This window comes from Marmota flaviventris, chromosome 8 (genome assembly GCF_047511675.1).
Source record: "Marmota flaviventris isolate mMarFla1 chromosome 8, mMarFla1.hap1, whole genome shotgun sequence".
In the NCBI taxonomy this organism is placed as follows: Eukaryota; Metazoa; Chordata; class Mammalia; order Rodentia; family Sciuridae; genus Marmota; species Marmota flaviventris.
Genome location: NC_092505.1, coordinates 32,733,049 through 32,758,555, shown reverse-complemented (window position 1 = coordinate 32,758,555; position 25,507 = coordinate 32,733,049).

Below are 25,507 nucleotides of genomic sequence, written 5' to 3'. Positions count from 1 at the left end.
AGCAGACATGTGCATATTCACTCTTTTATAATCCACTCCCCACTGGAGGAAAGTTTAAACTTTCCTTCTAACTATTTGATATCTGAGTCTGTCGAAATACACTGGCACTATTTTAGCAGAATAAAAAGCAAATTTATTCATATGCATATGTATATAAGAGCCACACAAAATATGAAACTTAAAGGAGAGCCAGATGACTGAGGCTTAAATGCTATCTTCAGAAGGGAGAGGTAGATTTCAAGGAGTAGGAAATGACTTTTATGAAGAAATGGATTGTCCCAAAAGAACAGAGAACAAACGTCCTAGGGAAAAGTGCCTTTGTTCTAGGTGAGGTGTTAGATTTTTGGTCTCTTCCTCTATAATATAAGTTTCATCATTCTGGTTAATGAAATTTCAGTAGGAAGACTGAAGATAGTTATGTTCTTACTTTAGGTAGATAAGAGAACTTCTGGAACAGTTCCCTCCTACACTTCAGAAAAGAAAGAGGATGAAGAGAAAAGGGGGATATTGGTGCCCAGACTGTTTCTCAACATCATTTTCTGAACCCCCAGAACCCCCCAAATGGGAAGTCTATTGTTCAGTTGTAGCATGAATCAGAAGTCTTAAAGAATGAAGAAAACTAACCTTTGGTAAATACCAGTCAGTACTGGTATATAATTTATATGTTAAGTTGCTCAGTGTTCATAGTCATATTTTGAGTCAAGTGATTGTAATAATGACAAAATAAAGATTGAATTCTGTTCTGCAGTGTTATACAGCTAGTGAGTAGCAGAACCATTTATAACCCCTGTCCATGTGCCTCTAAATTTTTATCTCTTTCCACCACTTTCTGTGGTCTTTCATAGAATTCCATAATCTCCGACACATTTCTTCACAGAGGTTATTCCCAAGCAGAGGAATAACATTTCATATTCTCAGTGTCCCTCTCCGCTTTTTGATCTCCTACCACCCAGCTTAAACTAAACTCATGTTTCCATTCCATGTTCCTACATGCAATATGTACCCAGGGTTGTCTTCCTCAAGCATTGGCCCTTGACCTTCCCAACACTGTCTTATCATTCCCATCAAAGTGTCCCACCATAAATCCCTCTAGGGCTTTCCAGGTGGTTAATTTTTTTTAACTCCTAATAAAGGAATTTATATTTGTAGGATGACAGCTTAATTAAGTATCATAACTAGGATATTTGACATTTTGAAGGAGAATTCTGGAAATTCACTTATTCTTACCTTGGACAAATAGGCATCAGGTACTTGCAACTTGCAAACAACAAAAACGGAAATTGAAAAGTAAATACAACCCACATTCTCTGTATCCTCAAAGACTATTAGTAGTCTCATCCAGTAGAAGAGATTATGAGTCTATGTTAAAAACATTGTAGCATAGGGCAAGTGTTTTCAAAGTGAAGACCCTGATCAGTAGCATCAGCATTACCAGAAAACTTGTTTAATGCAAATTTTCTGGTATTTTACCACAATGATATTAAACTCACACAAGCTGACTCAGGAACTTTGGGGCTCAGATCCAGCATTTTAACGAGTTTTAAGTATAGTATTTAAGATATATGTACTTGATCCAGACTAACTGGTTCAACTATTGGTCTATCATCTGCTAATTGTATGATTCTGGGCAAGTTAACATAAGTTCTATGGGTCTGTTTTCTCTTTTATAAAATGAAGATTTTGGTGATGATAGTATAATTATATCTACCTGATATAATTATTGAAAAGATTAATCAATTAGGAACTAAACAGTTCTTGACACAGGTAAGCACTCATTAAAAGTGCTTCAGTTTTGTTTTGAGACATAGATAACTGTTGAAAATATCATGTTTTGTCTAAAGACTAATATAACTCTTGAAAATACTCGACTACCCTTAAAAAATTTGATAATTTGATTTTTATTTGAAATGCTGTTTATGCTTTAGCAATGAGTTATTCCCATTTTTAATGGAAGACATAGATGTTTAATGTGGAAATATTTATCAATATGATCAATAAGTACGGAATTACTTTTGAAGATCTGTTCACACCTCATTAGCCATAATGTTTAGGTAGATATTTGTTGTGTTATTGTTCTTTGAGACTCAAAGTGACCAGCAATTAGCTCTACCTCTGGATGTAATATCATTTGTTTAACATTTGATTAATACTATTTGAGTAGTTTTTAATTGTAAAAATGATAATTTCTTGGGAAGGACATCTGGTCCTTCAAGCACAATTACTGCATTTGAGACTCCATAATTTGAGGAATTAAATTGTTCTGCTCTGTCTCAGATTGGATCTGATATTTTACTAGGAAAAAAAAAAAAAAAATATATATATATATATATATATATATATATATGAAACTTGTTTAAAGAAACAAGAAAGTAGCATCATAACCAGCAAATAGATTTCTTAGATTCCATTTGGTGTCACTTTCTGCTTTCCATGAATTGGGGTAAAAGAGCATCCCTCTGTGCTCCCAGATCCTTTAAGTGTGCCAAGCAATTAGCATCTCTTAACATTTCCAGGCAGCTGCCTAATGAAATGCTTGTTTCTCCAGAAAGTCATTTTGCATATAAAACTGTCTGCTCCTCTGAAGCTAACAAAGGTATTTCCAGTCCAGAAGAAACCCTGACGTTGCCAAAACAAATGTTCAGATACGGAAAATTTCCTTCCAAAATTTACATTAGGTTGATCTATAGAATATCAGTTAAGACAAGGCAATCATTACAAAAAGTATCAAGAAGGTTTTTTTTTTTTTCCCCTCACTTTCAAAATAACTTGTTTCTCTATTTTTTCAGCACATTTTGACTTCTCAGGTATATTTCTTCATTTGCTTTCTGAAATGGCTCCTTAGAGGTAAATCAAACCATGAAGATGATGTAAACAGAAAAAAGTTCCAGTTAAGCTCTTTCCAGCTGTTCTTATCTCCATTTTTTATAACTAGTAGACCTTTGCCTTGTTCCTTGAGCTGGCAAAGATGAACAGATTTCTGCCCACTCTTAAGGAAGGTTCTTTTCTAAGTATTTAGAGTTCCATTTTCAGGACACAAGTTCAATTCCATTATCTTCTTATTTATGCATGCTAGCAGAGAAAGGTTTAGGGCTTAACTAAAAGAAAATACAAGTCACTCAGTATGAAGATACAGCATCCTGACTCTTCTACCTTGACTGCATGCACAATTAAGCTAAAAGCTTTGGGCTTAACCTCTTTTCATTAGTTTCATGTGTACTTGCAAATTTTTGCAAAATGTGGCAAGAATGGGAATTTCTTAAAGGTTAGGGCAGAGAGTATTCAGTATTGTGATTGTCAGAATGCATTAAGGTTGCAGAGAGCATGCCTTGACAACTGATAACACACTAGAGTGATTGTCAAGGTCCAGAACAGGAATAATCTGATCTTTGGAGAAGGTTAAAAAGACAGAATGATTCCTGGTGTCAGTACAAGAGCAATAGGATGTTCCTGGGATCAGAGCAAAGAGCTCTGTTTCCTGGTCTATGCTGTAATCAGACTAAGCCACGTTCACAGTCAGGTGGAACTTTTTACCAATTCCCCACCTGCTTGCAGATACCAATCATGTCATAAACACAGCACCAAGTGAAGTGAATTGCATCGTAACTTCTAACACAGACTTTTATACCTGTTATCCCCCAAAGGTAAAGAGGTGCCCAAAGAAACAAAAAACCTTGAAAGACATAGAGAAGCTAATCAATAAATAGATTAAGTTTGGCTGTGTATCCCAGTATCTTCAATTCTAAGATGAATGATGCTTATGCTTGAACTGGATTGGTTTGTGTTTTAGTCACAAAAGAAAATGAATAGGAATCCTAGGGTTTTAATGTAAAGAAGTTCAGACTGACCACTGTTCTCTTGATTCAAAGCATTCATTGGGAAGAATTGGGGTTTTAAAATTTTTATTTATGTTCTGCTATATAAAGAAATCTAAAGATAAAATTTCTCTATATAGCAACATAGATGTACATCAGACACAACACACACCACATGCACACACACACACACACACACAACCAATTGTCTTGATTTTGTCCTTTTCAAATGAACTAAATACTTCAGAACTTGTCAAAAGGTTTTGGAACTTTTGTTACTACACACAAAACCTGACACACAATTGTTCAAAATGTCTCAGCTGGAGATATACTTGGCCTCTGTTGGTTTATATTGAATGGAATATTCCCAAGTGGTTGTAGTCTTTGCAGTGGTTCAACCTGGATTGTTAGGAAGTAAATTCTAAAAGCAGAGAAAGTTTAGTAATAAGATATTGTAGAGGAAGAAAGGTCCTGTCTGCTTTAGCTAAAAATAATGATTAACTAGGAATTACCCATGTTGTTTTCATTTCAATACCATCACTGTCTTACCCCTCTGAAAACAGAAAGCAAAAGACAATAACTGTCACATTTAAATCACCATCTTACATAAAATACTGTGCCACATTTAAACAAATCCCTTCCCCAACTCCAAAATAACCCATTATAAGAAATCTCAAATGACTGAAATAAACCTCTTACATATGTTAATTACTCTTCAGGTGCATACAGGGTTTTTCAGTAAATATTTTATATAATGGTAGGGGAAAAAAATTCTAGAGCTTTTTTAAGGATGTTAAAAACAAGGAATTTTTTTTCTGTGTATTAATTTTATAACAAATAAGTGATACAGATGGCATATTTATTAGGCGTAATTTATTTTACCATAGTTCATCTTTCATAAACTGAGCACTAAAAAAAAGCATCATTTATATATTTAGGAGCTGAATTACATAGGCAAAAGCTAAAACTAGCAATGAATTTGGCCAAACCCTTAAATAAGCAGTCCCTGTGGGACATAATGAGCCACACAGGGTGACATTGATCAGTCAATTTAGTCAAAACATCCATCTGGAACATAAAAACAGAACCTGAAAATAAACAAGGGGGAGGTAAAGGAAAAGCAAGAAGAAAAAATGATCTAGCATGCATTTTTAATTTTGTACTTTCAAATGTTTCATTACTGATTAGCATTTTTATATGGAAATTTAAAAAAAAAAAAACCTTATTGGGAAAGATACAAAATATTTAAAGAAGTGATGAAGGTCTAGGATTTACTTCAAAATGACCTAGTTGGGGAATGGAGGTTCGTAGATAGGATGATATAAAATTCATTTCCAAACTGGAACCCATTTGAGAGATAAATGGAGTATTAAGATAATTAACAATAATGTATTGAATGGAACCCACAAGGGTGGTCAGCCTAAGTTTATTAGAAACAAGATAAGCTAGGAACTGAATATTGAGGAGCTTTTCCCACATGATCCTTTTAATGTGTTCACAGGAGATTCATTATACTACTCTCTTAAACTTGTATTGAAACTTTCGATGTCATAGAGAGCATCAAATATGTAAAGGCTAATTGGCTATAGCCAAATCCTTTTCAGTTTTGAGTTGCTTGGTCTGCATGTGATACCAAATGTCACTCCCTTTCTAAAATTCTAAAATTCAACAATTAGCAAAGTAGAGTCCAACTTTGATTAGAAATATATGTGGAATTTGAATAAAAAGTTGGGAGGGCTTATTTGATAATGTCATCCTCAGAAGATTTTAATGGCATCCTGAAAAAAGAAATAATTAGCAGCTAAATTAGTATCCTGTAAAAAGACATCATTAAGGTGAATCTTAGAAGAAAATAAATTAAAACCTTGTTCGTCATTCTAAGATTCTGTCTCCCTGAGTAAACACAAGGGCTATGAACCCAGGAAGTACAGGGAAAGTAGCATTGATGGGGTAAGACATAAGCATCGGTTAAACTGCTTCCACACAAAAGCAATAAAACCAAGCAGAGCAGTGCAAGCACAAATTTGAAGGGTTCCCTCACCAGGTGTTATCATCACTATGGATCACTACTGCGCTTTCCACCCTAGGGTGATCTATATTGACTGCAGAGGCCAATAGAATCCAAATCCATAGGACGAATCTATGACCCAATAGTCCATTTTTCTCCAGCTGTGACCATAAGTATCATTAATTAAACTTGGCAGTCTTACCACATCTTATACTAAAGCTCATCCTTGTATTTATTACTCATCCATATATATATAGTTATATTAATTAATTCATGTTAAGGAATGATAGTCTAAGAAAGAATACTACTGGGGACAGCAGGTTGGTATAAAGTGTTTCCCCTCAAGTTTCTCCACAATGTGGACATGGGCCATATGTTCAAATCCAATCATTTAACAAAGGCCCAAGTGATTTCTAGTTTATTGCTTAATCTACACAGAAATGCTGTGAGATGCTAGATATAAGGTATGTACTATATTCCTCCATTTTAATCATAAGAAAATGAATGTCAAAGGGGTTAGTAAATTGATAACTTGTTAAGGTCACACAACTGGCCAACTGCAAAAGAAGAATTTAAACCCAAACTCCTGATCACTCTATCTAATGTCTTTCAAGACAGCATGTTCAAGAGAGTTACTAGTCTAAGCCAGGAGCAGCAAGCTATGGCCCTCAGGTTAATTCTTTCACTGTTTATTTTTGTTAAATATGTATGTATGTATGTATGTATATATATATATATTGGAAGTCCTAACCCTCATACCTCAGAATATAACCTAAATATATATATATATATATATATATATATATATATATATAGAGAGAGAGAGAGAGAGAGAGAGAGAGAGAGAGAGAGAGAGCGCTTTTCATTAATGTTTGTGAATACTTTGGAGCTATAATAGGTAGTTGCAATCTAAATATATGCCCAAGCAATCATAAATATTTCCTACCTGGTTCTTTACAGCAAGTTTATCAATTCTCCATCTAAGCCAATCCCAATAATTGTACTTCTCACTTTCTAATTGATTTATACAGGGCAAGTGATATTTTCCTTGCCTTTAGGATGCTTGGGGGAGTGTACTGTGTGTGGAATGTAAGCTCATGGCTAAGTGTACTCTTCAAAAGAAAATAAGGAAGAAGTGCTTGCTCTTTCAGCTTTTGGACTTTGATATATGAGAATATGATGTAAAAACTTTGTTATGGAATGAATTATATTCCCCACTCCCCCCCCCCATAAAAAGATATTTTGAAGTTCTAACCCTCATACCTCAGAATATAACCTAATTTAAAAATAGGATTTGTGTATATATAATTTAAGATAAGGTTATACTGGGGAAGAATCCAATATGACTAGTGTTATGACAGATGTTATCATTTATATGGATCACTACTGCTCTTTCCATAGTAGGATTATGGCTGTGTAAAGACAGACACAAGGATGATATCATTAGCAGATGAAGAAAAAGCTTGAAATGATGCATCTACAAGACAAGGAATGCCAAAGATTGCTAATAAACCACCAGAAACTAGGAGCTAGACATAGAACAAATTCTCCCACATATCCCTCAGAGGGGCGGAACCCTGCCCATACCTTGATGTCAGACTTCCAGCCTCCAAAACTTTGAGGCAATACATTTGTGAAGGGAATAGACTGAAGATAAGAGCCAGCACACTGAGCCTGACAGGTTACGGATGGAGAGACTGAGAAACCTAAATCACTGGAGGAGATAAGGCAAATCACCCCAAAGGATACAACTCCATAATTATGATAGGGGAAAGACAGATGCAAATGGCGGGAACATGAGATTAAGGATGTAATTATATAAAATGGGCCCACTGTGCTGACCCACACATGCTTTTTTTTCCAAGAAGCAATTTACCTGCAGCGCCCCCCCCCCCCCCCCCCCCCCGGCTTAGGCTTAGGTGGACAGGCATGTGACATTCCTCATCAAACTACCATTTATCTGCAGGAGAAATGCAGGCTGGAAATAATGTTGATAAAAGGAAGCCAAGTAACCCTAAAGGGGGGAAATTTTTGTGATTCTTTTCACAGACCACATCCTGAAACTCAGGTTGACAAAGATAATTCCCAGAACCATAATATCTGTAAGAATTTATGGTTAAGAATCCAATTAGAACCCATCAGCACGGGACAAAGTGATTTAGAGTTGTCATGGCACTGAGGACTTGAAAGTCTGATGTCATCCTGCTGTCGTTCAAAAATCAAGAGGTAGACCTGAGTGGGACTCTCTGGAAACTTCTCTGGGATCCCCAATAGAACTGGAGTGAAAGAGAGGCAGGCTGTCCCTCTCCTCTCTGAGAGAACTCACTCTCTACCTTCAGTGTGTCCCCTTTACCCTTTCCTATCCTTTCTAATAAAATCAATCCAGTTACTCTGAGTGACATGTCTGAAACCTTTCTGACTTGATCATAAGAATCAGGGTTTGCAGGGGAGTCTGTAAGCTCAGAAGTTCCCAACCCTATAAAAATTATCCCTTGCTTTCTTACCTGGGGTAATAAATCCTTTGATTACCTAAACAGTTTTTCAATTTTCTTCTGTTACTTACAGCTAAAGGTATCATAAATAAAATACCTGTATTTTGCAGAGCAATATCAATTTCAGTTATTGTATTTTACTGTCCAAATGAGCATTGTCACAATGATTAGAAAATAATCTGTAATCACTTTTGTTCAAATTCAAAAGAAACTGTAGTGTAACAGAGGTCCACTTTATGTTTTGAATATAGCCCCTACTGCTCTGTCACTCCAACTTATTTTAAAAACAGACAAGTTTCTTTCTCCACCTCTCTTCCTGTTCCTCCCTAATCTCTCCCCTTTTCTAATCTCAGGGGAAACAGGATTGCCTTTCTTCTCCATCCTAGCCATAGTTATCTGTCCTTGAGCACATACCCACCACAGTAATAAAGTGATTCAGATTTTGGAGATGGCACCAGAAGATCTCAGAAATGACTATCTCCCAAATTAACAAATGAAATTACAACTCCAGAGAAAATGTGGAATGTCACCTTTGAGTGTCACATCTTGTCACCTCTTTAAAAAACCCCTGCTCCCCATGATGGACAGAATCACAGCATCTGTGACAGGAGTCCCCTGTGCTTCTCCTTTGCTAGCAAAGCAATAAAACTTCTTTTTCCTTTTTCTCAAAATTGTGTCCTTGTTAGTGGATTGGCATCAGGGACAAGGACTGAACTTTCCATAACAGTAGCAATACTGCTGCTTTGAAAAAGGTTAAAGAAGTGGTGGAATCTTTCAAGACAGAAGGCAAGGCAGTGATGCACAGTCACAGGGGTGAGGGAGAGAGAGGGCTGAGTGGCTAAGACAGGCATCAACTACAACTGTCCAGTCTTTAATCATGAGATGTGATGAAGCAGAGTAGTAAGCTTTGAAAGGAAGGTGAATTTGTTATCAATATTAATTAAGACCTTTCTAGTGGATGGGAACTATTTATATCAACACTAAACAGTTTTTAATTTAATGATTTAAAAAATCATAGGAACTTTCACTAAACATCATAAAATAGCAAGATGTTAATAAAAATGTTAAGAGAAGGCCATCTAGCTCTCTGTGCACATCTTACTACTCACATTTAAACATATATTAAAAGATAGAGGAAGCATTGTGTAGTTATAGAAAAGGTCTCTGGGGGAAAATGTTAATAACAACAAGGTTTTATTAAGCAAAACAAGCTAAACTCAGAAAGTCAAGGTTCCTGTGTTTTCTCTTAATTGTGGAAACTAGAGAGGAAAGGGAGAAAATGATGGGGCAGAGCTCATGAAAATAAAAGGGAGACCACTAGAGGAAAGGAATCAGGGAGATGCAGATGGAGGAGGAAAAGGGGTGGGGGGAGGCACTAGGGACAAAAATGACCAAATTATATTGTTATATTGTGTGTACATATGAATATGTAACAACAAATCCCACCACTGTTATAATTTTAATGTGCCAAGTATAAAAACAAAGAATAAAAAAAAAATTCTGTGAAGGGATGCCCTCTACTCTTAAAACTCCACCCCCAAAATTGTGAATGATTTTTCATGGATGTGATTTTAGGGTAAAAGGTAGAATTCCAAATCAATCCTTATAGACCTTTCAGAAATGATTTAGCCATTACCCCCCACTCTTCACCCATCCCCAGAATCACAGAATCTTATCTTCACTCCTCAAGGTGTTCCTCAGGGGTAGAGTGCAGATAAGAACAAAGGATTATTAAGCACTTTCTTCACCTAAAATATGAGTCTTTCTCAAAATCAGTTCAAAGTACTTTCAAGAAAGAAATTACTCAATGACTGAGGTGCTGACAATAGTCTGATATACAAGTTGATACCATTTGGTGATTTAAAGTACACAGTACATAGAAAGGAATAAGTATTTTTTTAATTAAAGAAATAAATATTTACTTTTTTATCTAGATGCTTCCCAAAAGTTTATATTTCTTCTAATCCCACATTACTCAGCAAACATTTCTACCCACCATATCCCTCTCACAAAAAGGAAGCAGTATCTTTAATTGACTTCTTAAGGCACTGTCCTGATAAAACTCCAAAATAGAAAACTTACCTGAAAAAAAAAATAATTCATACAGAGAATTAAAATTTACTGATGAGTTTTCCATTTTTTTTCTGTAGTCAGGTTAAAAGAACAAGAGGTTATCCCTTTAATGCTATAATTATTCAACTGATTTGTTATCCCCACTCTGAAGTTCTATAAACTGTTACCCAACTGTTCTTATTTATTTACTTATTTATTTTGAGACTAAGGATTGAACCCAGGGATACTTAACCACTGAGCCACACCCCTAGCCCTTATTTATTTATTTATTTAGAGATAGGATCTTGCTAAATTGTATAGGGCCTAGGTTGCTGATGATGGCTTTGAACTCGTGATCCTCCAGCCTCAGCCCTCCCACCCCCTCCAAGCTGCTGGGATTACAGGTGTGTGCCACCATGCCCAGCCCAACCATTCTTCTTTAAATGTCATTTTCAAGCTTTCCATCATGTCTAGTGCTATCATGTTGTATTTCCATATTAAATCCAACTCCTAATTCTCTACCCAGTTCAGTAATGTCATACCTCAGTTCTGTTCTTTACACATCATTTTTCACTGCAACCAAAACTGTTATTTAAGTGCTCCAAATACCATTTGCAAATTTTTTCTGTTAACTTCTTCTCAAATTACAATTAACAACTTTCCCATTGAAATGTCAATAATTGCCTTCAAGACTCAGTGAAAGTTCCTCTACTTCTGGATCCTTTTTCTGATATAGCAGTCCAAATTTGAGATATCTGTCTCTTGCCACCCCCATCCAGTACGGGTGGCTGAACTAAAGTCACTCATGTGAATTTGGGGTGACAAAAAATACCACACAAATACAAAATACCTTTTATAAGCTTCAGGACGGCTTCTCCTTCTCCCAGCCTCAGGCTCCACAAAAGAGGGGTAAGAGAAGGTCATGAGAAGCTTAAGAGAGAGAGAGAAAGAGCAAGCACATTCAGAAGTGGGTTTTATTTGGGGGGACACTGTTTCTTAGAACATTCTATCCAAAAAAGGCAGAAGGGTTAGGATTACAAAAGAACCAGTGAATGTAACTCAACCCCAGCAAGTGACTCCTACACCTGGAGCCACGCCTTGTTATTCGAGCTGAGGTATCTCTCAAGTTATTGCAGAATGCAATAATTGTTCAGGACCCTGAGCATCAGGACTTAAAGGTATGTTCATCCAGGGTGGCTCTCTCTCTCTCTCTCTCTCTCTCTCTCTCTCTCTCTCTCTCTCTCAGGAGAACTTTTACTTATCAATCATTATCAACCATTTATTGAACAACAAAGCACATGCACATGTGTGTAGGTGTCAGATACAGTTAGTGAAAATACTTGGATGCACATAAGCAGACATGCTGCTCGAACAGGTGTCACTAGGATATAAATTTTAAAAGTCACAAAGTTTTTCAATAGGATGGAAAAATTATTTCCAGATATAATGGTTGAAACAGGGACTACTTGCAGAATATGGAAACTTTTGAGAAAAATTGACCGAGAAAATTGAGAGAGATTTTCACCACCTGGATATACATGAGGTATTTACCACTATGCTCTCTGTCTTTAAATTTTTGTCAAGTGTTGTGTTTGTTTTAATTACTACACTAGATTAGAAACCCCTCAAGGACAAGAATCTTACCTTCTTCTCTTCATCTGTGTTGTCCTCAATCCCCACCAGTTCCACACATAAGAACTTTAAATGTGTGCTGACTGACTGAGCCTGCTTTCTTTCCTGAGTGTACTAAGCTCATCAGCAGCTGGTTGAGCATGCTGATTTGAAAAGCTGCTCCAATGTATACAATAAGTGATACATTTCATGTTTGGTGAATAACTGCTCCCACTTTAAAAATTCTAAAGTACAGCATAAAAATAGCATATGACAAGGCTGTCCATCTGGAAGTAGCGTTCTGTGCATTACAAAGTGAGAAGACACTAAATCCTGAAGAGGACTCAAATTGGAGAGACCAGTGAAGTGTTTTGCCAACAGGAAAGAAAGATGATTGCTTTTTCTCAAACCGTGCCATGTTGCCAAGTATAGGAATCCAGCTGTTGTGTGAGATTTATATTCATTTCTCTTAACTATAAATGCATCACGCATCATTTTTCTTTAATTACTCAGATTAGCTGGGTAGGTGTAGGTGATGTACTGGGGTCTGAACGTAATCAAAATGAGCTACTGTGATAAAGTGAAAGGAAAATATTTTAGTAGTCAATGGGGGAAAAGTATGTTTATGTGAAAAAATAAGATCTTGTCACTGCAACAATCTAATTAGCATTAAAGTCTCCTTAGTTAGCCAGGACTGAGAATCTTCCGATTATAGATAAGGTAATTTTGTGGAAGAAATCTATACCAATTTTTACACTCTTAATTACTTTTTCAACTTTGTGCCATCATATTCAGCGCTTCCTGATGGGGAGGTCTACCCACTGTAAGCATGCCTGCTCTGAAAAGCCTCAATTTCCAGAATTTTGACATCATAATTCTTGGCCAGATTTTTAAATCCCATATTAGATTCTTCTGCCCTCCTTAACATAACTTCGCTCTTATTGAGTTGCCCATCCAATTTTCTCTGTCGAGTACTTTTGAGATTTTTCTCCAAATGTTCCATATTCTCCAAGTAGTCCCCTATTTCATCTATCATATCTGGAAACAATTTTGCCTCCTATTGAAAAACTTTAGTGACTTTTTAAATTCAGTTCCATATCCTAATGGCATCTATTTTACCAGCATGTCTGCTTGTGTGTATCCAAGTGTTTTCATTAACTGAATTTAACATCTATACACATAAAACGTGAGCTTTGTTCTTCGATAAATAGTTTCTAAGTAGAAAACTACTTAATTACTCTGGTGTCCATTAGAATTTTAATGAAAATAAAGGCTATCTTACATGATCCTGTTGTTGTACAAATTCTCTTACTGCCTAAAATAAGGTCATGTAAAACTTAGGTAATAGATCATAATGATTAACCTTGAGTAATACACTTCCAATGTTATTTTCCCCCATTTTTTTTCTTAGAACTTTTACAGCTCCTTTCTATCAAAATCTCAGCTTTTGAGCCCTTTCAGAGGGTTCAGGGATAATAGTCCTATCAGTCATCACCCCACAGCCATTTTCATTCATCTCTCTATAATGGCCACATTGAACTTAGCTGTTTGCTATGGAAGCCACTGGAATAAGTTCTGTCTGTCCTTCACCCCAACTTGATTCTTGTGAATTCTTGAGTTTCTTAAACTTATACCCTTCCCAAAACAACATAGCCTTTATTTTCTTGCAAATGTAATCACTTTCACTGTCTTAAGCCAACTTAAATTTCATAGACCTTTGCCTTGAGTCCCGACAGTGCTTTTCTCAGCTAAGCCATAAGAACGTTGATCTAGAATTTGTAAATAACGTGGCTTTTTAAGAAAAAGAATGAGACAGAAAGGTAAATATGTATACCAAGATCTGTGCAGTTATGATTATGATAAGTGATTATTTTATCTTTCTAATGACTGTTCTGCAAGAGAGAAAAATGTTTTAAAATTTTTTAAAATTGAACCACTTTTTAGTAATTCTGTCTTTGAAGAGACAATGACAAGCATGACATTAAATATGAAGGGGATAATTTAAACTAGTTAAGCATTCAGTGAAGATTCATCTGGGTCAGAGCAATATCTTCTCTTATCTAGGAAACTACTTTAAATTTTACATCAAGGTTAAGACTATGGTCCAGTACTTAAATACTTAATCTGTTCATTCACTATGTCTCTAAACAAGAGAGCAGGTAAGGCTAAGTTCACTGTGCTTTTTTTCTGAAGGTATGAAACTCTAATTCCCTCTCTTTTTTTTCTTAAAACAATTCATTTCTCAACTCCAGACGCAATAGTAATGAGGCATTTCTGAATATCTCCGCATTGGACACAAATTTTGTAAGGAAAAAAAAAACATGTTCCACAAGCATATAATAGTCTATCTTATATTTTACACAATCACATTTGTATGTGTGTGCGTTTATGGTATTTTAAAATGGTATTTCTTTTCTTTGAGTTTTTCAAAAGATGAAACTACTAAAGAATTTCAAGCCCCCTTCATTTAATATAAGAACTATGTAACAAAAATGACCCCATAAATAAGAATACACACACACACACACAAAAAAAAAAACACTAATGTTTGAAGCTTTTAAAATGGAATGCTGGAGTGTAATGTTTCATAAAGGTTATATAAAATCCCATAGAGAGCTGAATGACTTTGAATGGGGAAAGAGGGATGTACCTCATAGGACTTACAAATTGCTTCATTGGATTCTTCACATTTGCAAGACTCGAGAACAGCAATTCCGATTGGCTCAACAAGTTGAAGTAATTACTTTACAGATGCAGTAACAGTGAAGAAAGTTCAGTTCAATTTCTGCAAGCACTAGTTCAGATGAGAACTGCAAGCAAAGCAATGGGTTGTGATTCTTGCCCAACCCCTCCCCTCCCCCCAGTTCTTAATGCTTTAGAGAAAGGATTCAATCCTAAGGGCTATGCTGTTGAGGAAAGGGAAGAACACTGAGCAATGGGTAGTGACTTCAGTGAATGCTGCAGTAGGCACTGGGAGAGAAAAATACCACCAATCAGAAAGAAAAACAAAGGGGCCATTGGGAATAATAAAGGATAAGCAAAGCTATCAATGAAATGTAGTATTTTCGTAAAATGATAAATGTTCTCTTGAGACAAAAACTTTTAATAAGTCATCAGATCTTCAGAGGGCTGGAAGTGTTAATAATGTACTTGGGGATATTTAAGTTATTGTTACTGGTTTGCTGATACTGCTGTTTTTAGCTTCAAAATGGCTTTTGGGTAAGTAGCAATCTTCCATTTAAAATCTGTCCGCCCTGCTGACACTCTGATCACATTGCTTACTCAGACCAGGTGTTTCGTGAAACCAGCTTTAAGTGCCAATAATGAAGCACCTCGGAGGCTCTATGTCTCAGCACAGATGTATGTAGTTCTGAAGTATGAAATCTCTGGTGTGCTCAAATTTGGAAATTTAAAGCAAAGAGCAAATAGTTTTCTTGTGTAATGTTAATGTCTTTCTCTTCTTCTTCAGGAAATATGTGGGCTTCACGTGTTAGAAATGGATGTTATTTTCCCTGCATTATGGCACTGTAGGAAAGATCTGTGAGGCCGAGAAGCTTTTATTCTCATTATACTGTATATGTGGACGCACTAAGAAATATGAAATCCTTCACTGGTGCAGACTAAAAGATTTTCATTTCATCTGGAGGGGAAATGTGCCAAAGTGGCTGAAAATAATTCAAGTAATTGGCAAAGAGCTGTACTCTAAGGAGCCTTTTGGTGTAATTTGATTTTGTGCCTTTTAGGGGAGCAAGTGAGATGTGATTCTATCTGCCCCCTGAGAGAGGAGAGATTTTAAACACTATAGAATCCTTAAGGTAGATGATGATGAATTACAATGTCAAAAGACAATCCAGAATTATGATATCCTTAAGTTATAATAATCACGATAAATATGATGCTCAACAGAGTTGGAGAAAGTCCCTCAGTGTACCTAGTTTGTACTTTGCCATAACACTGAGAAAACAGCCTACTTAAAAGCTGGATGCTACTCTGCCTACATAAATTGTAAGATTACTGCTAAATTCCATAAGTGCTGCTAATAATCCAGGATGAAAATAACCAACTTGGTCAGAATCAGCCATATATGGATGGGCACTCATTGCATTACAAGACAATGGCTCTACTTACCACAGTTCCTAGATGAATTTGTGAAGGAGCCAAGTTTGTATTGGCACACACCCACTGAAGTCCCCATCAGCATCCCCTCTCATTATGGCCTCTTTGCATATCTTGGGTCTTCTTCAAAAGGAGGCTTAGATCTATTCATTTTTCATTTATTCCTCCTCTATTGCAAAAAAAAAAAAGAAGAGTTTTACGTGTTATTTCATTCTGAAGGATGCCAATTCCTTCAAAATAATTTCTGTAGTGGAAATTTAAACATAATTTTAAAATATAATAATTCTTATAGTAGAATTTTAAGCATATTTTATGCAAGAAAATCTTAAGTATTCTTCTTGTGGGATTTGAGTGTAAAGTAGGCTCAAGCTATATTAATATTATTCCTGTAGAAATGAGTATATTTGAGTTTCCTATCCACTCCAAGATTTTACAGGTAACTGCAAGTTATTTCAGCAACGAGGATGCCAACATTCTATTCTTTTATTCATTCATAAAATTAAAGAAGAGGAAGTGATGTCTGAATAAGAAGCCTCCAGGATGGGACCACACATGTGTAGCAGAATTTATTAATGTCTAGATTTGGAAGCTCTCTCCCAGCAGTAGACCACACTAAACTACAAGGATCCTCAATTATCCCTACAGTTCAGTGGTTCTCAAAGTTTAGATCACCTCTGAATCACCTTAAGGCTTATTTAAAATGAGAATGCTAGGTCTGGCCCATGGAGTTCTCAGGTGAGGATGAGAAATATTTACATTTCAAACAGATCTCCTGTTAAGGCTGCCTGAAGAGGGCCAACCCCATAGCTTCATAGTTCCACCCCTGAAACCAAACCATTATATTACTAATTACATACAATACAGGAAATACAGAAATGGCAGTTGCTGCATGAGGTTCAGAAGTCGCAGTGTAAGTCTAAGAACAAATTCTACATTTATGTATGTATACAATTCTAGAAATGAAGGGTCCTAATTTTTTAATTTGGTTCAATAAAAAGCATAGGACTTGAGAGTCAGCTCAGGAGACTTCCAGTTTCAGATGAAAGAGGCTGGATCCACTTATCTCTATTATTTCTATGAAAACTAAACTCTGAACATTATATATAAATCAAACACATGAAGGAAAGGCAGATCAGCTGGAGTCTCAGGACCTGGGAAAAAATGTGACAGTGAATTCATTGTGTTTTCCTCTGGCTTCATACATCCCAGACTGCATACTGTGGAAGCAGCCACCAGAAAAGCCAATGGATAGTGATTATGATTTGGATATTATGTAAGTGTGTCCCTTTGCAAACGTTCCTGTGTTGCAGATTTGGTCCCCAGAGTGGTGGTGGTATTGTGAAGTGGTGTAACATTAGAGGTGGGCAGGAAGAAAGTTGTTAGGTGAACTAAATGCATGTCCCTGAAAAAGACTGGAGCCCCAGTCTGTCTATAGGTTCTTTCTTTGGGAAATGATTTCTTCCTCCCCCATGTTCTCTTGCTGTTGTGGAGCCTTCTACCAAAAGGTCCTCACCAGAGTAAGTAACTTTCAATGGCCTGACCTTAAATCTACAGAATTGTGAGCTAAATAACCTCTTTTTCATTATAAGGTTAACCCGTCTCAGGTATTTCATTCTAGTAAAAACAGAAAAAAATATTACACATGGCAGTAGATGAAGATCAAAAAAAAAAAAAAAAAGAAAGAAAATAAAAAAAGAAAAGAATACCTGTTCTCTAGACAAGCACTAATCAAAGGCAGCATAACAAGACAGGAAACTTTTAGAAAAACCTGACTCCTGCCAGCCACCAGGAGGAAATCTATAACTCATCTCCCACTCAGATCAGCAAAAGGCCAAGTGGAAAGCCTAAACAGAGATCCTCAACCAACTGCAAGAAGCTCCCACCCATTCCAGGGTGGTATCAGAGTCAGAACTTCCATCTCTGACTGAAGATAAAAACCCTCCTCATTTCATTTTGGCAGGGAGACCACACAGGACTTGGACTTCTACCTGCCCCAACCAGAGGTAGCAAGGTGTACTGTCTCCTCCCTATCTAAGTGGTACCAGAAGAACCAAGTGGGAAGCCTGGAAAATAGGCACTTTCCAGAAGTAATGAGTCTCTCCTACCACGTTTTGGTGTCAGTGCTGGCTTCTTGGGGAACATTAACAAGGAGACCCTGCCCCTGATAGCCCAGTGGTGTCAGCAAAGGCCACCTGAGAAGCCTGTACTTAGCTCTACCTAACAATAAGAAGTCACTCCCCAAGAGGGCAGCAGAAAAGAACCTGGACTTTGACCCTCCCCTAACAGTAATGGGGTGATGAGGTACCCTTTGTTGCTCAAGAACAGGCAAGCCCCCTCCAACTAAAACATGATGCACAAAGTACCCAGGATAAAATAAGTAAAAATGTCACTCATCACTTGTGATTCTTAGTTGGTCTTCTGCTTGGCCACTGGAAAACCTTTCCATGAAAGGTTCCAACAAGAACTATCCTACCACTTAGGTCTCTACTGTTTGACTTCCTGAACAGTATAAGAATCTCCATTCTGAGACACTTACTGAGGTCACTGGACTGGTCATTTGATTTTGCAAACTAAAAAGACCAAGTGGCGTGGCTGGCTTTGGTTGCTCCTGATAAGAGAGTTGGGAAAGTTTTTAAAGGATAAGAGAGTTGGGAAAGTTTTTAAAGTCAGTCACAAAAATCCATATTAAAATCTCTCTTTTTCACTAACCAGTGAAATGATTTTGCTGAAATAATTAACCTAAGCCTTTAGTTTCTTCTTCAACTTTCCATCTCTGTGGACAAAAATGTCCTCCTCTCTGGGTACAGGCAAGGAGGATATCTTTCACATAAGAGTATCATCTCCTGTTCTTCGGAAGGTCAGAGTGCCCTTTCCTGTATCTGAATTCTTTTTTTTTTTTTAAGATAGAGAGGAGAGAGAGAATTTTTAAAAAATATTTATTTATTTTTTTAGTTTTCAGTGGACACAACATCTTTGTTTGTATGTGGTGCTGAGGATGGAACCCAGGCCACACTCATGCCAGGTGAGCGCGCTCCCACTTGAGCCACATCCCCAGCCCTGAATTTTTTTTTTTTAATTATTGTCTTTAATCTAAAGCAATAAACATACCAGAACAGCATATTTTGCTGTGTCATGTTCTAAATTTCTTCAGTACAATATTAGTATTAATGAAAGTAGTAATATATGCTAGTCATTTTACCAACATCTCATGTAAATAATAGTTTTGTGCAAAATAGGCATATAATAATATTCACGTTAAAAGTAAAGAAACTTGGGGCATTTGACTAATTTAATTGAAAAGTTAAGTAATTTTTAAGGTCATATAATTCCTAATGGACAATGCTGGGGGCAACTTCAAAGCCCATATATCATCAGGTCCAACAGGTGACCTCTTAGAAAACAAAATATGATAGTGTCTGCAAAAGGATTTAGTGCACAGTTGTAGAATTCAATTAATGAGAGCCCCAGCACCACTATTTTAAGTGGTATTTGTATAAACAGTTGTCCCTTGGTGACTGCAGGGGATTGGTTCCAGGACTCCTCATATATGTCAAAGTTCACAGATGTTCAAGTTTCTAATATAAAATGGCATAGTATTTGCATATAACCTAAATAAACTTTCTCCCATATATTTCAAAGATTACAAAACCTAATTCCACATGAATCCTACATAAAACATTGTTATGCTGCATTGTTTAGCAAAAATTGACAAGAAAAAATACTGTACATGTTCAGTACAAGATGCAATTGTTTTCTGATTTTTTTCTGTCTGGGGTTTGTTCACTCTGATATATAGAACACACACATAAATAGGTTCATGTAAATGCCCTCTTCTATAAAAAATTTTCCAGTTTATTTGGAAAATTTCAATACTTTAATATTTTTTCTCATTTCACATAAACCCCAAATATGTAATGTTCAGTAATAAAATATAAATAGATAATTATAGAAATGTAACATATTTACACTAGCAGATTATTATTTTCAGTAGCAAATTCAATGAGTGTTTTATAAGGACTTTTGGCTAGATTAGTAACAGTAAGAAGAAATGCAACTGTCAGTTACTACTAATTGTAGCTGGAACCATAAGACATTCTTATTTCTAAAGCACAGTAGAAAAAAATAAATAAGTAAGACAAGATTTAAAGGCAAAACTATAAGGCAATAAATAAATATGTCTTTTTTAATAATCAAATTTGTTTTATTTTATAAGAACACAACATGAGGCCTAATCGCTTAACAAATTCATAAGTATAAAATACATTATTATTGATTATAAGCACAATATTTTCCAGCTGCTATCCAGAGTTTATTCATCTTGTTTGACAGAAACTTTAGGCTTATTGATGTATAATTCCCCATTTCTTCCTCTTTCCAGCCCCTAGTAATCACCATTGCTTTCTTTGATTTTATAAATTGACAATTTCAAAGACTTAATATAAAGGGAATCATGCAGTATATGACATTCTACAACTGATTTATTTCAATTAGCAAAATGTCCTCAAGGTTTATCCATGTTGTTACTAATGAAGAATTTTATTCTTTTGTTAAGGCTGATCAATATTCTATTTTGTGAATATACTGCATTTTTAAAGGCATTTCTTTAATATATAAAGGGAATCCATAAAGAGGGATACATGGTTTCAAAAAAAAATAGATCTGGAACAAGAATAGAGGAAGACAATTTCTAGTATCATAGCTACACATGCTTGGAAAATTAGAAGTCCACTTTGGAACAATGAGAACCTGTTCCAGGGAGGATCTGCTAGACAAAGAAAGGTAATAAAAAATAATCTGACATATTTGGTACAGTAAAAACTGTGTTAAGAAGCCACTGTAACCAGGAGTGGTGGTGCATGCCTGTAATCCTAGCTATTTAGGAAGCCAAGGATTATAAGTCTGAGGCCAGCCTCAGTAATTGAGCAAGGCCCTCAGCAACTTAGTGAGACCCTGCCTCAAAACAAATAAATAAATAAATAAGAAGGGCTGGAGATGCGTCAAGTGGTAAAGTACTTCTGGATTAAATCCCCAGTACAGAAGAAGAAAGTATAGAAAGGAGGAAGAAGGAAGAGAAGAGAAAAAGGAAGAGGAGGAAGGAAGAGGAAGAGAAGGAAGAGGAGGATTAGCATCTATTTTAGGTTCTGGGAAAAAGTAGTATACAGAGAAATAGAATAAGGACAACATTACGGGAATTATTGACTCTAGAATAAAGTTTTAAAAAAGTATATACTACTTCTTCAGTGGAAAAAAAATATTTACTTAGCATAATATAAAAATAATTTAGTATGATATAAAAATTGAATGTAACTTGAACTTCAAATTGGGATATGATATTTTAATAATGAAGCAAAAATAGAAGAATCTGTAAGAAAGTTAAATCCTCATCTTCATTAATGGGAAGTAAACAAATAGGAGGTATATGTATATATTAATTGTGCCATCAGCAAGATGGCAGAAAAACAGGTCCTTGACTCTAGCTCACAAAAAAAAATGCCAATTAGCAACTATACACTGACTGACATTTTGGGGGAAATCTCAGCACAAAATGAAAGACTATAGCATTTCTATGCAGAATAAAACCTGAGAAAAGCCATATTAGAAATATAATAGAACCATTTCACTATGACTGCATGATCCTGCCCCAGAACTGTCACAACATCATGCTAAAAGAGATCCCAAGGTGAAACATCCAGTTTCTCTAGAATTCTGAGGCACTTCCCAGGAAGATTACTTCAATCTTCCTTCTGTAGGTGTTGGAATAACTTTCAGTTTACAGCTAGTAGCTAGCAGCTATGAGCTGCTCAGAGTGCTTGAAGAATCTACACTTGTTCAGGCCCGATAAGAATGCCTGCAGGTGCAGTTAATGAAACCACATCCTTAGCACTTGTGGTTAGCATTGCCAAGTTGCCAGGCCAGGAAACTGATAGCCAGGAGCTTCAACATGGAACTCCTAACAGAAATCTCCTCCCTTAGGGACAAAGACCCTTCCTGATGATAGCAATATTTAGAGCATCCTCATAGTGTGGTTACATTAGGTATAAGATGATTGGTTTATGGATACTATCTTGCTTGTGTATGATTGATGGGCACGCCCCACTGGAAACCTATAACAATTATATGCATTCCAAAAATAAACTGAGCTACTGGACAACAACCTGAGGAGCAACTAATTGACAAGGGACACAGGGGATTAATAGGTCATCTGCGTTTAGCTAATAAAGAAGTGCAGAGTAACTACAATAAGCACAGGGATCCTGCTGATGGAACCATGTACCTATTGATGGTTTCACCTGACCAGAAGCCTAGCCAGTAGCTCCACCTATTCACAGAGCCCAACTGACATCTTTGTATTGCAAAGAATAGTCAGTACTTCTGTCCAGCAATGATCCTCAGCCAGTATCTAGCCAGGTAGAGTCAAGGCTACAGTTGTGCTCAGTTGTAAAGCACAGCCAGTGAACCTGTCTAACTTTGGAGAAAATGCTCAACTAGAAAAGCCACTCAATTGCCAAGCATAGCTTGAAGTCTTGCCTGGCTAGAAGCCCAGCCAGTACATAACCACATAGTATGGGCAATGTCACACAACCAAAGACCTGGTAGCAAGCTCCGCATGTATGAGGATGATATCTTCTGGCCCATCTATCCAAGCTGGGTAGACTGATTAAAAAAAAAAAAAAAACTTTCCCTTATGAAGCTAACCTCTATCAACTGAAGGCAGTGATAGTTGCCTCAAATGTACAGAACCAGATCAAGGATACAAGAATCATAAAAAATCAGAGTGGCATGACACCATCAAAGAAAATTAAAAAGTTCTAACAACAGAGCCTAAAACAATGGAGATATGTAAGTTCATTGACAAGTAAAGCAGAATAATCCTATTAAAAAGTTCAGTGAACTGTAAGAAAACAAAATAGACAATTAAATTACATTAGGAAAAAAATGCATGGCCCACCCAAATTAGAAGTTGAAAATAAAAGCCATAAAGCAAAACAATCCCAGAACTGAAGAATATAGTGTCTGAATTGAAAAATTAAATAGGGAGCATCAACAATATACTAAATCAGCAAGAAAAAGAATCCATGAGCTTCAAAAAAGATTATTTTAAATAACCTAATCCCAGGAGAAAAAAGGGTGGGGCTAATGGGGTATCATAAAATGAAACAATTAATGCATTATGATAGTACAAGAAGAAACAGAGAAGGAAATTATGGCTATGTTAGGAGTGGTGACACATACCTGTAATCATAACTACTCAGGAGGTTGAGGCAGGAGGATCATAAATTTGAGGACAGACTGACAATTTTAGTGACACCCTAAGTGAAAATGAAATGAAACTAAAATGACTGAAAACTTCCCAAATTGGAAAAGATAAATAAGCATCCACATCCTTGAAGAACAAAGGCTTCAAATGGGTTGAATCTGAAAAGGTTTACACTGAAATATATTATTATTAAATCATCGAAAGTCAAAGACAACGAGAATTTTAAAAGCAGAAAAAGAAAAATGACTTGTCACAGAGAGGGAACCTTTATAAAACATAAGCAAATTTCTCAGCAAAAATATTGGAGACCAAAAAGGAATGGGATGATAAACTCAAAATTGGAAAAGAAAAAATAATTACTAATCAAGAATACTAGCATGGGGCTGTGGATGTGGCTTAATGGTAAAGCACTTGCCTAGCACGTGCAAGGCGCTGGGTTGGATCCTCAAGCACCACATAAAAATAAATAAATAAAATAAAGATATTGTTTCAAACTACAAGTAAAAATAATATTTAAAAAAAACATACACTAGAGAAATTTTCTTAAAATAAAAGAATACTAGCTGGGTATGGTGGTGCCTGCCTGTAATCCCAGCAACTCAGGATTGCAAGTTCAAAATCAACCTCAGCAACAGCAAGGCGCTAAGCAACTCAGTGAGACCCTGTCTCTAAATAAAACACAAAATTGGACTGGGGATGTGTCTCAGTGGTTGAATTCCCCTGAGTTCAATCCCTGGTACCAAAAAAAAAAAAAAAAAAAAAAAAAAACTTATAACCAGTAAATTTAAACTCCAAAAATGAAGAAGAAATAAAAAATTTTCCCAAACAAAACTGAGGGAATTAATCACTAATAAACCTTTCTTATAAGAAATATTGAAAGTTCTTTAAGCTAAAATGAAAGTATGCTAATTAACAATGTCACAATGTACAAACAGATAAAACTAGTAACATTAAATATATGATCAAATTCAAAATTCTATAACTGTGACAGTGGTACATAAAATACTTTCAAATGCTAACATAAAAGTTAAAATTACAGCTGTATGCCTAATAAAAATGTTATAATGGATATACAATATAAAATATCAATTGCAACATCAATTATCTAAAATGTAAGGGGGAATTTTGTATCAAAGTTGTTATTAACTTAAAATAGGGTGTTATAACTGTAAGATGTTTTATGTAAGCCACATAACAACTGAAAAGGAAAACCTTTTAATAGAGACAAAAACATCCAAGGGAAAGGAATCAAAGTACATCAGTAAAGCCAGGTATGGTGGGGCACACCTGTAATCCCAGAGACTCAGAAAGCTAAGGCTGAAGGATTCTAAGTTCAAGACCAGCCTTAGCATCTTAGTGAGGCCCAAAGCAACTCAGCAACACCCTGTCTCCATATAAAAAATAAAATGAATGGGAATGTGGACTTGGTGGTTAAGTACCTCTGGATTCAATCTCCAGTACCAAAAATTAAAAAATAAAAAAGCATATCACTACATAAAAAAAACATCAAATCATAAAAAAGACAGGAAAATAGACAGAAATGAACAAAGGATCGATAAAATAGAAAAAAAATAAGAAAATTTCAATAATGAGCATTACCTATCAATAACAATTTAAACATAAATACATTAAACTATCCAATCAAAAACTGTAGAGTAAATGAATGGATTTTAAAAATAGTTCCCAGTTACATGTTGCCTACAAAAGACTCACTTTGGCTTTAAGGACAAAACACTGAGAGTGAAGACACAGTAACTGACAACCAAAAGAGAGTACAGGTAGCTATACTTGTATCAGAAAACAAAGAAGACACATAGGGACAAAAGAAATAAAGAAGGTCTCTTATCATCTAGTAATAAAAGGGTCTCTTTATCAAGAAGGCAAAACTATTCTATTTATGCACCCAAACGTGGAGTACCTAAGTATAGAGAGCAAATATGAACAGAAATGAAAGGAAAAAATAACAGTAATGCAATAAGAAGAAGAAACTTTAATATCCCATTTTCAACAATGGAAAGATTATCTAGACAGAAAATCAATTTGAAATGCAGACTTTTATATTATATTATAGATCAAATGGGCTGAATAGGGACATAGAGAACATTCCATCCAACAGAAGCAGAATATATATTTGTATTAATCACACAAAGAACATTGT